The 16,634-nt window shown below is 43.6% G+C and overlaps 1 pseudogene; it reads right to left on the bottom strand.

The window, feature by feature from the left end:
• The window catches only part of LOC121581369, a 207,231-nt pseudogene that overhangs the window by 56,720 nt on the left and 133,877 nt on the right, over nt 1–16,634 (bottom strand).

Raw genomic sequence — 16,634 nt, forward strand, 5'->3', positions numbered from 1 at the left:
GACTGAAAACAACAATGAAACAGGGAGAACACTTCTCAAGTACCTGTACATACGTCTCGCGATCAGACACTGATTAGTACTGTTTGGCATCGCGAACTACATTTTTACATTTTAGTCATTTAGCAGACGCACTTATCCAGAGCGACTTACAGTTAGTGAGTGCATACATTTTGAACTAGCAGAGAAAACAGAGCAAGGGAACACAGGGAAGTGAGGGCATAAATACACAGGTAAACAGGTAGACACAGGTGACACCAATAAGATAATGATTAGTCCAGACTGTGAGTGAGGAGGTGCCTAAGGTTGTCGGAGGATGACACCTAGCGGGTCGCTCCGGTACTGCGAACTCTCCTGTAACACCACCCCTTGTGTAATTAACAATAATCAATATTAGCAAACTTAATTTATTTAAAACTTCAAAATTCTATAGTAGGGCCATATAGGTTATTTAACGTAATTAACAATATCAAAAAAAATTCAACGATAAGTGGTCGGTTTGGCCTGTGTCGATCATTCTTGGTTTATCGTCAGCGTCCTAAATGGCACCATTTTCCCTATATAGTGTACTACTTTTGACCAGTACCCAATAGGGTGCCATTTGGGCCGCAGTATTAGTCACCCCACCTGGCATTTATTTGACAATGGGCCATTCAGACAGAGACCCAGCTCAGACAGAGACAGACTGAGTCAGACAATTTAGATTGGAGCCGACCTTGAAGGGTGTGTGTGTGTGTTCAGATTGGGGTTGACCTGGACACACCACACACCACTGTCAACGATCATATAATGAACACAGCACAGTAATACACCACAGCCACAAAACAAGATATTTCAACATGACATGACACTGGAGGTGGGAAATGCACTAGTTAATACACTGTAAAACATCTTGTTGTTTCAACTTAAGACGAGTTACCTAACTTTTGTCAACTGAACAACTGAACTTGATGTACTGAGTTGACATAACTTATAATAACTAGTCCAAAATTGCAGAGTAACATTTTGGAAGTTAAAACTACTCAAATATTTTACAGTGTACAACCATAGTACTAGAACATAGTACTGCTAAGGCCAGGAGTTTCTGAACAATCAGGACCACATCACTGAATAGCAAGACAACGAATGGCAGGGTGTTAGTCGAGGTGGATGAAACCATGGCTAATATGTGACAGTAAGTACCCACCTCTCCTGTTTGCTGCATACATTGGAGAGAACATAGAGGAGAGGGAAGGAGGGTTAATAGTGATCAGAGCCCTAACGTAGCGATATAGGGGGGAACAGTCAGAGTGGGACTTGAACCAGCAACCTTCGGGTTAGCTAGCCCTAAAGTCAGTTGAGGTAGAAGTAGAGAGTATCACTGTTCTCTGATATATCTAGAGATGTGCAGTGAAAAGGCAAGCTGGCAGGGAGGCCAGGCAACCTATCTGCCTCTCTCCTATAGCTCCTGTCAATCTAGTACTGTCTGTCTGTGGTGAACCATCTCTAACACACACAGAGAGACAGAACGAGACAGAGGCCCTGCTCCCCAGCAGGTAGCAGTCTGATGGCCTATTATTACTGGAGCTGCAGCCCTCACACAGCAGTGGGGAATGAAAGGTCAGAGACAGTCTATGCTACAGGGTGGCAGGGGAGAGATGGAGTCAACAGCATGGATGGGGGTGAGGGGGCTCTTTGTATGTGTATGTGTGCTTTTGTGTGTTTCAGTGTCTGTGTCTGCATGTGTGTGCGTGCATGTGTGAGTGTGTGTGTGTGTGTGTGTGTGTCAGGCTGACTTGGCTTTGTATGTGGTCCCTGCCTGTTTCAGAGTCTATTGTTGCTTATGACAGGCTAAAGAGCCAGAGAGAAAACAGGTTTTAATTATTTTTAAATACTTCTCTTTTCTCTTATGTCTGTCAGAGTGTGAAGGGTATGCCCTGGTCAAAAGTAGGGTACCATTTTGGACGCATCCGTTTTATAACAAGTAATGTTAGGAGGTATTTCAATTGCAGGGGTTGAGAATCACACGAGGTGCAGAGAGTTGCATAGGGGTGCAGTGTGTCTTTATCAACAATCACAGTCGTTGATGCAATGTGTGGTAACCTGCATCAAGGCGGTGTCACTGGCACACACATTACGACACACACACACACACACACACACACACACACAGAGAAACACACACATACCCTACATCTCCCCCACCCTTCATCCACCCCCCCTCAGACACACACATAGTGTCTCACACATACACAGTGTCTCACCTCTTGAAGAACAGAATGGCGATGACGATGATGATGATGAGCACCACAGCCAGGACAGGGCCCATGACCCACAGCATCTCTGGCTGCTCTACACTCCTGGCTATGTTAGGGTATACCTGGATAGGGTCTGAGTACGGACTAGCTGAGAACGTTCTCTAAGGAGGGAGAGAAGAGAAGGGGGAGAGGGGAGTTAGAATACATACCCTGAACAAAAATATAAATGCAACGTGCAAAGATTTTACTGAGTTACAGTTCATATAAGGAAATGAGTCAATTGAAATTAATTAATTAGGCCCTAATCTATGGATTTACATTTTTCACATGACTGGGAATACAGATATGCATCTGTTGGTCACAGATACCTTTAAAAAAGGTAGGGGCGTGGATCAGAAGACCAGTCAGTATCTGGTGTGACCACCATTTGCCTCATGTAGCGAGACACATCTCCTTCGCATAGAGTTGATCAGGCTGTTGATTGTGGCCTGTGTAATGTTGTCCCACTCCTCTGCAATGGCTGTGCGAATTTGGTGGATATTGGCGGGAACTGGAACATGCTGTTGTCATGACTTGCCCTCATGGGTTGAGGATCAAACATGCCGGCTAGGCAAAGGTTTGAACACCCCCTTTCCTGGGGGCCAGTTTTATGACTGGTCGTAAATACCGTGCAGACCTTCTCTTACTTGCCATGAAGTATTGGGAGAAAGGACCCCTTTGTTAACAAAGGAAGTCTTCCTGCCAAAACTCCAACATCCAAAAGTGGATAATGAAACAAGATTCCTACTTAAAAGTATGTGGGAAATGGTTGGTGGGGACTTAAAGAACAATCATGTCAAGTTTGTTACTATGTTGTGATGTCATTAAAGACAGTGGAACAACATAACTATCTCTGGGGGGTGCACTTCCCAGTTATGAGGTTTGCATCTAATTGTTGTATAAAACGAATGATTAAGTATAATAATACTTTTATGAAGATAACAATGTGATTTTAGCATTCTAGATGAGATTATTGTTTTCCATATTGATTTGTTCTCAGTCAGTGGCCACGCCCAGATGAGCACAAACATGATGGAACGCCCCTTTACACCCGAGTGCATAAAAAGGCCTTGAAAACATTTTAACATTAGACCAGCAGACATAAAGCGTGCGTTAAACGTTACAAACTGGTTTAAAATTACAACTCCATTACCAAAGGAAGACCAAGCATAACACGGTATAAGCTGTATGTTGCAAATGGTTGATTTTCTACAAGACCAAGAAGCGTGAAGCTGAAGCTTGTGACGAGTACTGAGTATACAAAGAGGCAGGACGCAGACGCAGGAATTAACAAGGTCAAGGTTTTCTTAAACAATGACAAAGAGATATAACAAAGATAGAGTACACGAAACGAAGCTAAACAATCACACACAACATCATAAGGAACAGTCCAGGGCTAAATAGGGGAGGTGATGAGATGATGAGGTGCAGGTGCGCTGGAGGTGCTTAGGGTGCATTGGGTTTCTATTCCGGTGTTGCCGAAGTGATGTGCTCAGACCGGTGGCTCAGTAGACCGGCGAATCAGAGCGCCGGAGGGGAGCAACGGGAGGAGACGTGACAAAACTACACGTTACAAAATGGTTAGACCAGAAAGACCAGAGAACGTGAGACGTTAGTCCACACGTTTGAAATGGAGAAACTCAGAAACTCTCAACCTCTTCACAAGGTGAAGAAGAAGACAATGCACTAGACCTTATCATTTCAGTCTGCAGCTGGCATGTATAGTCGTCTAGAGAACTTTCACTAAAGACACCGCTGGTACATTTGAATTATTCATTCTAACCACAACTATGACCAGAAACTCTACCAAGTACATTGGGATCTCTAGTGGGCAAACCATAGGCCTACATCATCAACTCAACTATTGAGGGCAGCTACACGTAAATACATGTTGCATTTATAATCCGCAGTAACTACGATAGTTTGAATCTCTCTCTCCCTTCCACTCTGACCGTCCTTCTACCCAAGCATTCATGCTATTGTTAGTCCAGTCCACTAGGGACCTGTTTTTATTGTATTATGTTAGTAATCAATAACCTGTGTGTGTTTGTCTTGTGTTATTATTTAGTTAGTTAGTAAATAAATAATTAAGCCAATTTGTGTATTGCTGATTCATCAATAAGGTTAGGGTTCTTGCAGGTTCAAGGATTATGCGACGTTCAGAATGAGAATGATAAGAAGTAATTGACTGTTATTGATATATAACATATATCTTCTAAGAGTTTAATTCGGGAGATGGTAACTCGTCAAACAACTTCTTCCGTGGTGCCCCAAATTTCTAATGAGTTAATTGTTACATGATTAATTTAATCAAGTGACAATTAAACATAGTTAGGTGATTCGATAAATAACAGTCATACATTAAAGTAAGACAGGTCACGACACTGTCATACACGTCGATCCAGAGCATTCCAAACATGCTCAATGTGTGACATGTCCGGTGAGTATGCTGGCAATGGAAGAACTGGGACATTTTCAGCTTCCAGGAATTGTGTAGCTTCGTTGTCTGTAGCTTATGCCTGCCCATACCATAACCCTACCGCCACCATGAGGCACTCTGTTCACAACGTTGACATCAGCAAATCGCTCGCCCACACGAAGCCATACACGTGGTCTGCGGTTGTGAGGATGGTTGGACGTACTGACAAATTCTCTAAAACGACGTTGGTAGAAAAAATAATGTTATTTTTTGGTAGAAAAAATAACATTAAATTATCTGGCAACAGCTCTGGTGGACATTCCTGCAGTCAGCATGGCAATTGCACGCTCCCTCAAAACTTGAGACATCTGTGGCATTGTGTTGTGTGACAAAACTGCACATTTTAGAGTGGCCTTTTATTGTGTAATGATCATGCTGTTTAATCAGCTTCTTGATATGCCACACCTGTCAGGTGGATGGATTATCTTGGCAAATGATAAATGCTCACTAACAGGGATGTAAACAAATTTGTGCAAAATATTTGAGAGAAATAAGCTTTTTGTGCCTATGAGAAAATTCTGGGATTATTTATTTCAGATTATGTAACACTTTATAAGGGGTGTGGTAGTTTGACTGTCATCTAAAGCATCAACAACAAACTTCCTTAACAAGTCGTCTTATAGTTCACTGTACAGTATCCGTAGAGAGCAAAGACAGCGAGTGACAGAGAGAGAGAGAGAGAGAGAGAGAGAGCATATAAAAAGATAAGGAGAGAGAGATACCTGGCCCACCACTCCACCCTAGACTTGAACAGCCTTTACGACCAGGTCCACCTATACAAGGCAACTGAGCAGTGCCCACCTTCGCCCGGATCCTAATGGATATCGCCCTCAACCGCAGACCCAACACCTCACACAGGAGCAACAGATCAACAGACACCCCGCCCAGACCAGCGAGACACTCTCCCGGACCTACACATAGAGGACCCCCGCCGAGAGGAACTACATCCAGACCACAGCACCACCAGCCACATCCACACCCCCACCCCCACCAATTAACACCCCCCCAAGTCAACCATGCCCACACCCCACTTAGGCCCCCTCAGATCAGACCTATGCCCCTCCTACTCACCCCATGCCCTCCACTCCCGCAAAGAGGGCCTCAACATGAAAGTCACACATACAGAAATACAGACATTGTCATCCTACAAGAAACATGGTATAGAGGAGACGGACCCACTGGGTGCCCCCTAGGTTACAGAGAGCTGGTAGTCCCATCCACCAAACTAACAGGTGTGAAACAGGGAAGGGACTCAGGGGGTATGCTAATTTGGTATAGAGCAGACCTAACTCATTCTATTAAATTAATCAAAACAGGAATATTTTACATTTGGCCAGAAATTCAAAAGGAAATGATCTCAACAGAGAAAAATGTCCTCCTGTGTGCTACCTATATCCCCCCACTATAATCCCCATACTTGAATGAAGACAGCTTCTCCATCCTGGAGGGGGAAATCAATCATTTCCAGACCCAGGGACATGTACTAGTCTGTGGCGACCTAAATGCCAGAACTGGACAAGAACCTGACACCCTCAGCACACATGGTGACAGCATTCCCTCCCCCATATGCCCCCCTAGGCATAACTACGACAACATAACCAACAAAAACGGGTCACAACTCCTGCAGCTCTGTCACACGCTGGTTATGTATGTACATAGTCAGTGGTAGGCTCTCTCTCTCTCTCTCTCTCTCTCTCTCTCTCTCTCTCTCTCTCTCTCTCTCTCTCTCTCTCTCTCTCTCTCTCTCTCTCTCATGTGATTAGCATGACTGTTGTAAGTAACAGCAAACTTTCCAGGACATAGACATGTCTTATATGGGCAGAAAGCTTAAATTCTTGTTAATCTAACTGCACTGTCCAATTTACAGTCGCTATTACAGTGCTATTGTTTGAGGAAAGTGCACAACAACAAAAAACATCACGGCAACTGGTTTGATACATTCACCTCTGAAGGTAAATAATGTACTTACATTCAGTAATCTTGCTCTGATATGTCATCCTGAGGGTCCCAAAGATAAAATGTAGCATAGTTTTATTTGATAAAATCCATGTTTATATTAAAATGTAGGAACTGGGTTCTACAGTTTGAACCCTTGCTGTCCACACCCACCCCGCCCAGCCATCTAGATGTGTAAGTTAGTGTATAAGCGAATGATCCATCATGTATGACATTCCTGGGAGTGTGTAAACTTACATTTTGTATTACCATATCATTTTTGTATGTTCTCTATAGTTATGTACTTGAAAATGTATCAATTGACCAATTCTGCACATTTAGCAGACTTGATACAAAATAGCCCAGTATTGCAATGCTTCACAGGATCAATCTGAAACTTTGCACACACACACTGCTAAATTGCGCCTAAACTGGAATATTATATTGTGGCCTTTCTCTTGCATTTCAAAGATGATTAAAAAAATTAATAAACGCATGTTTAAGAAGAAGAAGAAGAAGACGGGAGGAGGAGGAGGACAGGAGGAGGAGGACTGGCCTCTGCTCTCCTCTCTGCCCAGGGTCCTGCTACAGTATCTATCTGCTGAATATTCCTGTACAGGGTCCTCCAGCAGCCCAGAGCTCCTGTCTGACTTTCATTCTCCTGCACTGGAGTTTACTCAGCCTGTCCCCCAGAGAGAGCTTGGGCTCAGTCCTGTTTGACAACAGGACAAGTACTTGACTCCACATCCCAGAGTGTACAACAGTACAGTAGTAGTTTCAGTGTAGCAAAGCCACTGATATGGGCATGGATGTCATTAGCATAAGATACAGGCCATTGCCGAGTGATGGAAGAAAGTTCTAAGCAGTATTTTTGCCCATATTACTATAATATATATGAGTCTGTGTAGATACTGCATGTCTGTATCTATGTGTGTGTATATACAGTATTTGTGTGTACAGTATATGTGTGTGCGTGTGTGTGTGAATGTACTGTACGTGTGTGTGAGTGTACTGTACATGTGTGTGTGTGCGTGAGTGCGCATCTGTCTCTGTTCCTTACATGTTTATCGCTGCTCTCCTGCTCTTGCTCCTTCAGGGCAGCCAGTATGAAGGCCAGGTACTGCTGGTGTCTGGGTAGGGGCCGGTTGTAGAAGCCGTTGTACCTCTTCTCATCTCCTAGGGTGAATGTGGCAGGCAGCAAGTCCAGCTTGGCAGCGATGTACGGCCGGGTTGGCTCAACCTGGCGCCGCTGCCGAAGGACAGGACGTTCGCCTGAATCCAACAGCTGAGGGTTAGGGAAGAGATGATAAAGATCAGGGGTTAGAGGTCAGGGAGTTATTAGGAATGGTGTAGTGAGATGTCCCTAATCACTGACACAGGGTCAGGTATTTTCATGGAGTTCTCTACAGGGTTACACTCTGATGGAAATCTTGACGGAATCCTTATTAATTTTGATGGGAATCTGTATTTCTTTGTTAATTGGTGTGCAATTCAGTCCATGACTGTGAGCTACCAATAAATGTTCCTGCTGTTACGACTCACCTCATCTAGGTCCATCTCATCAGGGTTCTCCCATCCCCATGACGATGACTGAGATATTGGCACCACCACAATGTAGTACCACCTAGAAACCAAACATTGTGTAAATTCAAACAGAAATCCGGAAAAAAACCCACAATAAACAGCTTTTTGGTTTTGGGCATATCGATTTGGTTCCCATTGGCAAGCACAGATCCACCCATGTGGTAAAATTGCATTCTCTGCCCTGCTACCAGAGCAGACGTTTTATATTTACCTTTATTTAATCAGGGAGTCATCATTGAGACCAGTGATGGGAGCCCTGCATATACGATTTCATAAAACATCTAATACAATATAACACAAATAAAATACAGCACAACATACAGTACCAGTCAAAAGTGTGGACACACCCAATCATTCAATGGTGTTTCTTTATTTTGGCACTGGTTGGCTGCTTTTCCTTCACTCTGCCGACTCATCCCAAACAATCTCAATTGGGTTGAGGTCGGGGCATTGTGGAGGCCAGCTCATCTGATGCAGCACTCCATCACTCTCCTTCTTGGTAAAATAGCCCTTACAGAGCCTGGAGGTGTGTTGGGTCATTGTCCTGTTGAAAAACAAATGATAGTCCCACTAAGCCCAAACCAGATGGGATGGCGTATCGCTGCAGAAGTGATAAGTGTGCCTTGAATTCTAAATAAATCACAGACAGTGTCACCAGCAAAGCAACACCACACCATAACACCTCCTCCTCCATGCTTTACGGTGGGAACTACACATGCAGAGATCATCCGTTCACCAAGACACCGCGTCTCACAAAGACAAAGCGGTTGGAACCAAAAATCTCCAATTTGGACTCCAGACCAAAGGGCAGATTTCCACCGGTCTAATGTCCATTGCTCGTGTTTCTTGGCCCAAGCAGGTCTCTTCTTCTTATTGGTGTCCTTTAGTAGTGATTTCTTTGGAGCAATTCGACCAAGAAGGCCTGATTCACACAGTCCCCTCTGAACAGTTGATGTTGAGATGTGTCTGTGACTTGAACTCTGTGAAGCATTTATTTGATTGGAATGGTAACTTCCATTCCTGTGGCGGTCCTCATGAGAGCCAGTTTCATCATAGCGCTTGATGGTTTTTGCGACTGCACTTGAAGAAACTTTCAAAGTTCTTGAATTGTTCCGTATTGACTGACCTTCATGTCTTAAAGTAATGATGGACTGTCGTTTCTCTTTGCTTATTTGAGCTGTTCTTGCAATAATGTGTACTTGGTCTTTTACCAAATAGGGCTAACTTCTGCATACCCCCCCTACCTTGTCACAACACAACTGATTGGCTCAAACGCATTAAGAAGGAAATAAATTCCACAAATTAACTTTTAAGAAGGCACACCTGTCAATTGAAATGCATTCCAGGTGACTACCTCATGAAGCTGGTTGAGAGAATGCCAAGAGCGTGCAAAGCTGTCATCAAGGAAAAGGGTGGGTATTTGAAGAATCTCAAATCTCAAATATATTTATATTTGTTTAACACTTTTTTGGTTACTGCATGATTCCATATGTGTTCTTTCATAGTTTTGAAGTATTCACTATTATTCTACAATGTAAAACATTAAAAAAATAAAGAAAAACCCTTGAATGAGTAGGTGAGTCCAAACTTTTGACTGGTATGTTTCTTTGCTTCCTCTCCCTTTCTCCACCTATCTGTTTCTCTCTCTCTCCATCTACTAGTTTTGCAAACTTCAGCCACTTTAACAATCAGCCCTCAGACAGAGACAGCCTGCTCATCTCTCCTCTATCTTCCTTCTGTTTCTGCTCCAGCTGTGTGATCCGTCTTTCTGCTTGTTTCAGAGTGGTAGAAGACATATCTAAAAAGATCTCTACTCTCCGATGTGTGTGTGTCTGTGTGTTTGTGTGTGTGTGTGAGTGAGTGAGTCTTCGCCCTGCGCTGCATCACAGTAATATTTTCACCAATCGAAGCGCTGCTCTCAGCCCTAACCTCTGCTGCCCTGGCAACTGGTGGAACAGAGTGAGGGGAAGGTTCTAACCATTCTAACCAACCACTCCTGGAATGCACCCAGATGGCAACCTATTCCCTATATGGTGCACTATGCACTATGGGCCCTGATCAAAAGTTGTGCACTTTAGTAGTGAATAGGGTGCCATTTGGGACATAGACCTGACATTCTGAGAGTAGTCCTTAGATTGGGGCAGTTTGGGGCAAATTGCAACAGCAGGAATCCAATTGCAACACAGGAATAACAAGTATTGACAATGTGCTAGTGCTGGGATTAAGGTAACCACAGGCTGGACTGAAGCCAGTGCAACAATAAAGGAATGGACTTCGCAGATGGTACAAGGATAATTTGCTTTTTCAGTTTGCTGTTTAGACAGGGTTTGTGCTACTTTGTTAGTCAGTTTTGTTAGAAAGGCCTTTACCCTAAATATTCCCTCCCAGACAACTGTTCAGATGAGTGAGAACTACCAACAGTTTTTATATGGTCCTTTGAGCACAATATTGTACTAACCGGACTTGTGCAGTAGTCTGTACCTTGATACTTACCTTCCTAATCAGGTTTACACTATTGGTTAGTTAGTTTGTTGGATAGTTAACTAGTTCTTTGGTACTAACCTGACTTGAGCGGTGGTCTAAACTATAGGTGGTTCTACTGTGAGTTTACTAACCTGACTTGAGCAGTAGTCTGTACTTTGGGTAGGTCTATAGTGAGCTTCCCTCCCTGGTTCTGCTGGGTAAAGTAGAGGAGGGGTTTGTTTCTGAGTAGGTCTGGGGCAGTCCTGATGGAGACCTGCTGCTGTAGACCCCCAGCACTGTTCCCTCTAGACATCAACACAAAGCTGTAGTCTGTATCTGGCTGGAGACGAGTTATCAGCTTCCTCTTCAGGTTCCCCTGCACCTCCACACTCTGCTGGTTATACAGGATCTAGATAGAGACAACACACACACATAGGGTTACATAAGCACATGCACGCACACAGACACTCACACACACACACACACACACACACACACACACACACACACACACACACACACACACACACACACACACACACACAGACTTTGTGGGGACCAAACAATTGATTCCCATTTAAAATCCTATTTTCCTAACCCTGAACCTAACCCTTAACCTAACCCTAACCTTAACCCCAAACACTAACCCTATACCTAACTGTAATTCTAACTCTAACCCTAAACCTAACCCCTAAGCCTAAAATAGCTTTTTTACTAATTTTACTTGTTTTACTATCCTTGTGAGGACTTCAGGTCCCCACAAGGATAGTCAAACCAAAAACACACACCACAACGAACGTGAAGTACATGGTGGACTCCATCCATGCTTACCTTGAAAGGCACTTGGGACTTGTAGTTTTCTGGCACTTCCCACGTGAGAAGGACTGAGGTCTTCATGACGGCTTTGACACCGAAGCTTGTGGCGAACGCTGAGGGGGTAAAATAGGGTTTAGATTATTACTATCTCGACCTCAGTCATGGAAACAGATAACTTTAAAAAAGCTTAAAACCCTAAAGCATGTTCCTTTTTTACATAATTTTATCTCAAATATTCAACAGCCCTCTCCACTCTACACGTTATGTGCATGTCAGTGTGATTATGTGGTGTTTATGAGTATCTGTAAGCATGTGGATTACATGTGTGTGTGTGTGTGTGTGTGTGTGTGTCTCACCAGGTGATGTGGACATGGTCCTGCTCTGTATACTAGGGCTGATGGGTCCCCCTCCTTTACTGGTGAAGGCCTGGACTCTGATGTCATAGGTAGTGTCAGGTTTTAGCCCCTGGATGGTCATACTTGTGTCCGATGTCCTGTTGAGATAAAATACACATTTTATAGTCTGTTTTCAAACAAATTTGCTTAGGGTCATGTTTTGAACTCCTTACTGATTGTCATAAGGGGCCAGTTTCCCAGACACAGACTAAGCCTACTCCTGGACTAAAAAGCTACTTCATTGGATAATCTCTTTTGAGAATGCCAGTTAGTCCTGGACCAGGCTTAATCTGTGTCTGGGAAACCAGCCCATGGAGGGCAGGGAACTGTACAGGATACTACACAAGTAGCATTATTTTAATGGGTAGGGAGTAATACCGGTTGGTGCTGTTGGTCTGGCTGTTGATGTCTCTGTACACCACAATGTACTGCAGTATCTTCCCGTTCCTCTCAGACAGTACCGGGGGCTCCCACGCCAGCTGGGTGGTCGACGTGGTCAACCTAAGTGTAAAGTGTGTAAGAACCCTGTCTCTCTGTAATCTATTCATAAGGTGGGAAGTAAAGTGATATCATTTAGACCACAGCCTCAGAAATTAATATAAAGCACATGGAGGATTCCCTCTAATAGACATTGGCATCTCGCACACACACACACGCATATAAGCATGCACGCAGGTGCACACACACACACGTATGTAAGCATGCACGCAGGTACACACACGCGCGCTCGCGGACGTACTTACCCCGTCACACGGAGGTTCAAGGGGAACCCGCTGGGTGAGTCTTCCTGCGTGCTGATCTCCTTGACGTAGGCCACTCCGGTGCCGGCCCGATTGTGGGCGCTCAGACGGAACACGTAGGTGGCGCCCTTGTACAGCCCAGTGACGGTGTGGTGGTCGTCCGTACGTTTGAACTCCCGAGAGGTGTATGCCTGAATTAAAAAATACATACATTCTGATAGCATTATTTAAAGGGGAAGTTCAAAACGAACCATGAATTACAGTTGCTGCTGGTCCATAGGCTACTTTCAGGGTGAGGAACTATATGACAGTGAGTTGTAAAAGCCCTCTATAAAACACTTATTTCCAAAGTGGTCCTGGATGTTTAAACAAGTACCTTGTTGTGGCCTGGGGTGGTCTAGCGGTCTAAGCTGCTGCCTCTGGAGCACATGTACAATGCACTGCTACCAGCACGGATTTGAATCTGAACCACTGCTCTTTCAGCATTCTTTATCCTAACTTTCAACTCTATCCTTCTCAATCCAATAACCCTACAAAAACACAAGTACCGTGTCTTCCTGACGTTTGTACTGCAGCTGGTAGCCCATCATTTCTCCCACCATGTCTTTAGGAGGCTGCCACTGGATCAGGGCAGTGTTACCAATAGTGGTGCTGATCATCATGGTGGGGTGGCCCGGGACTGTGGGGGGAGAGGGGGGCAGGGGGGAGTGGAGAGAGAGAGAGAGAGCATCTCACAAAGGCTGAAACATCAGCCATACATCCGCCACATTTCATGCATGAACATAAGTCTTCCTGAAATAAACTCAGTACATACACTGAGTATACAAAACATTAAGAACACCTGCTCTTTCCATGATGATGTCACTTGTTAAATCCACTTCAATCAGTGTAGATGAAGGGGAAGAGACAGGTGTTCCCCTTCAAGGATTGTTAAGCCTAGAGACAATTGAGACATAGATTGTGTATATGTGCCATTCAGAGGGTGAATGGGCAAGACAAAATATTTAAGTGCTTTGAACGGGGTATGGTAGTAGGTGCCAGACGTACCGGTTTGTGTCAAGAACTGCAGCGCTGCTGGGTTTTTCACGCTCAACAGTTTCCCGTGTGTATCAGTTATAGTCCACCACCAAAAGGACATCCAGCCAACTTGACACAACTGTGGGAAGCATTTGAGTCAACAAGGCCAGCATCCCTCTGGAACACTTTCGACACCTTGTAGAGTCCATGCCTCGATAAAATGAGGCTGTTCTGAGGGCAAAACTGGGGGTGCAACTCAATATTAGGAAGGTGTTCCTAGGCCTGTGGAGGTCATGGAATTTCGTCAGCCGGTGATTTTCAAGCAAATAACTGTCGGTCTCACGGTAATTGGCCGTTAATTAACATAAACACATTTAGCATCTCCTGGCTTTCACACAAAGCCTACAAGCCACTGATGCAGACCTTTGGAACATCTACATTTAAAAAAGTCTAATAAATCCATGTAATATAGCCTACACCTTTACAATAAATCCATTATTTATTTTAGACAGGTCTAAACAAACATGATAAGAAGAAAATGTAGTCTATTTCAGAAGAACAGAATAGCATACTCTGATTTGCCCTTATGTTAGGTCCTGATCTAGCTATGCCATATGGCTGATGGCTACACTAGTTCATTTAGCAGACAAGATTTGGTTAGAATTCCGTGGCATTATTTTATATTATTTTATAGTATGAAGAATACAATTGAACAAAACTGAATAAAATAGAAAGGATATTTTCTCCAAACGATTTGACAAGCACTTGATAATACTTCGAATTTCCAGGCGGCATCCCCTTTTTGTGGCCGTAATGCACCCTAATAAAATCCATGCCTTTTGTGGCCAGTGGCCGTTGTTCCCTTCTCCCTGAGTGCTGCGTGCTCTGAAGCACCTCTCACTCACATGGCTCTCCATCACGTGATCTGGTCTTTCTCACAGGCTACAAGTGAAGACAGACACTTCGGGGACGCAACTGCGCGCGTCCTTATCCAATTCCGAAGTGCACATTGAAGATATTGGAAGAACTGTCCACATTTACTTTTCGTCAGCCAACAGGATGAGTAGGCTATAAGCACGAATGTTCCATTAGCGGGAAATCACCATTATCAAAAGTGACCGCAAATGCGATTGTGCATGTAATGCTTTTATTATAAAGGTGCATTTTAATGGTGAAAATTGTCTTCCCCAAACTTGAAACTCATGTGCTGCTTATGTATGCCAGTTTGGCTCTACACCCCTTGTAAAGCGGATTAATGTGCTTAATTTTAAGAAGTTATTTGGCCACTTTGGTTGTGATACAAACCTTCTCAACACATATAGGCCTATGGGCTAGGCTACATGAGCTGTGCAACTATGATTCGAAAAAGTAGCAAAAAAAAGGCATTGTTTCTTGCATTACGCTGGGCATCATTCACAAGTGATAATATATAATTCACAAGTGATAGGCTAATAATGTCACCCATCAGACTATTCTTCATTTAATCTTGTCTTTACATATACTAAATAATAAATCTGTCTCAAAACAGGAGCAGGTGAAAAAATAGATGTCATCTATGCACTTAAATAGCGAATGGAGGAAGCTTTTTCCGTGGTTCATTTTCATGCCAGCCAGGTAGGCTATACTCCTGTTGTAAAGATAAGGAATGTACTTAATATTAGGAAAGTTGAGAAATAAATATAGTAGGCCTAGCCTATAGAAAGCTGATGGGATCCTCTTATTTTAATAGAGGCCATCACTCTGTTTTCTCGCGCAATTGCATAGCCTATAGAAATGTAGCGCAACATGAGCTCATGCTCTCATTAAGTGTTTGATTAGATTTCCGATTACATTTGCATTGACGTCAGAGTGATTAGAGGGACAACAGAGTGCTGAGTACTAGGCAGTTAGCAAGTTTGGTAGGCTACTAATGACCATCAGCAGCATCAGAGCTTGGAGAAGACTACTTACCGTGACTAAATGGTCACGTGGAATTTGACTGCCTTCATGACTCGTGATCGCCGGTGTGGCGGTAATACGGTCACCGCAACAGCCCTAGGTGTTCCTAATGTTTGATAAACTCAGTGTAAAATATGCAGAGTGCTATGCTTCTCTGTTATGGGATAATTACACTGTGAAGTGTCCTGAGGTAAGAAGGTTTTTAGATTTATTATAGAATTTAGATTTCACTGTCCATTATAGTTGAGCCCCTTTGAGCAGCGCTATTGCTTTTCTGTTGCTATATAGTAAATATATGTAATATATTTACATATATGTAAATCTTACCTGCTCCCGTGGTGGTGATGACTTTAGCTTTGCTGCGCGCCCCGTCTCCCTTGGTGGTGTAGGCTGCCACGGTAACAGAGTAGGTGGTCTCAGAATGTAGACCAGCGATGATGGCCTCCTGAGAGACAGAACACAGGGTCAGGGGATCAACCACTGGGCTGTGTGTGAGCGACACCATCTTATCTAAAAAACGCCACCGCCTCACACAAGAACACACTGACACACACCACACACTTATTTCCTTAGGATTTGCACACACACGTACACACACAGAGAAACGTATTTGCTTATGCTTTACACACACACACACACACACACACACACACCCTTCTCTATCCACCTACAGTGTCAAGTTTAGTGCCAATTCTGGATTGTTGTAAAAGGCAACTTTAACACTGATGGCTATATGGCACTTACTTAACCCTTCAACCAACCAAACAAACACACACATAAACAAACAGAGGAACCTGAACAGAACAGCACCCGTGTGTCAGTGTTCATGCCTGCTGCCTTGGGTTTAACCTGGGTCATGTCCAATAGGCCACACCATAACAAAACTTTTTACAATGAAAAAAATGAAAATGATCTGAAATCACCTGATAAATACACTACCAAACAAAAGTTTTAGAACACCTAGTCATTCAAGGGTTTTTCTTTATTTTTGCAA

This window comes from Coregonus clupeaformis, chromosome 14, assembly GCF_020615455.1.
Source record: "Coregonus clupeaformis isolate EN_2021a chromosome 14, ASM2061545v1, whole genome shotgun sequence".
NCBI lineage: Eukaryota > Metazoa > Chordata > Actinopteri > Salmoniformes > Salmonidae > Coregonus > Coregonus clupeaformis.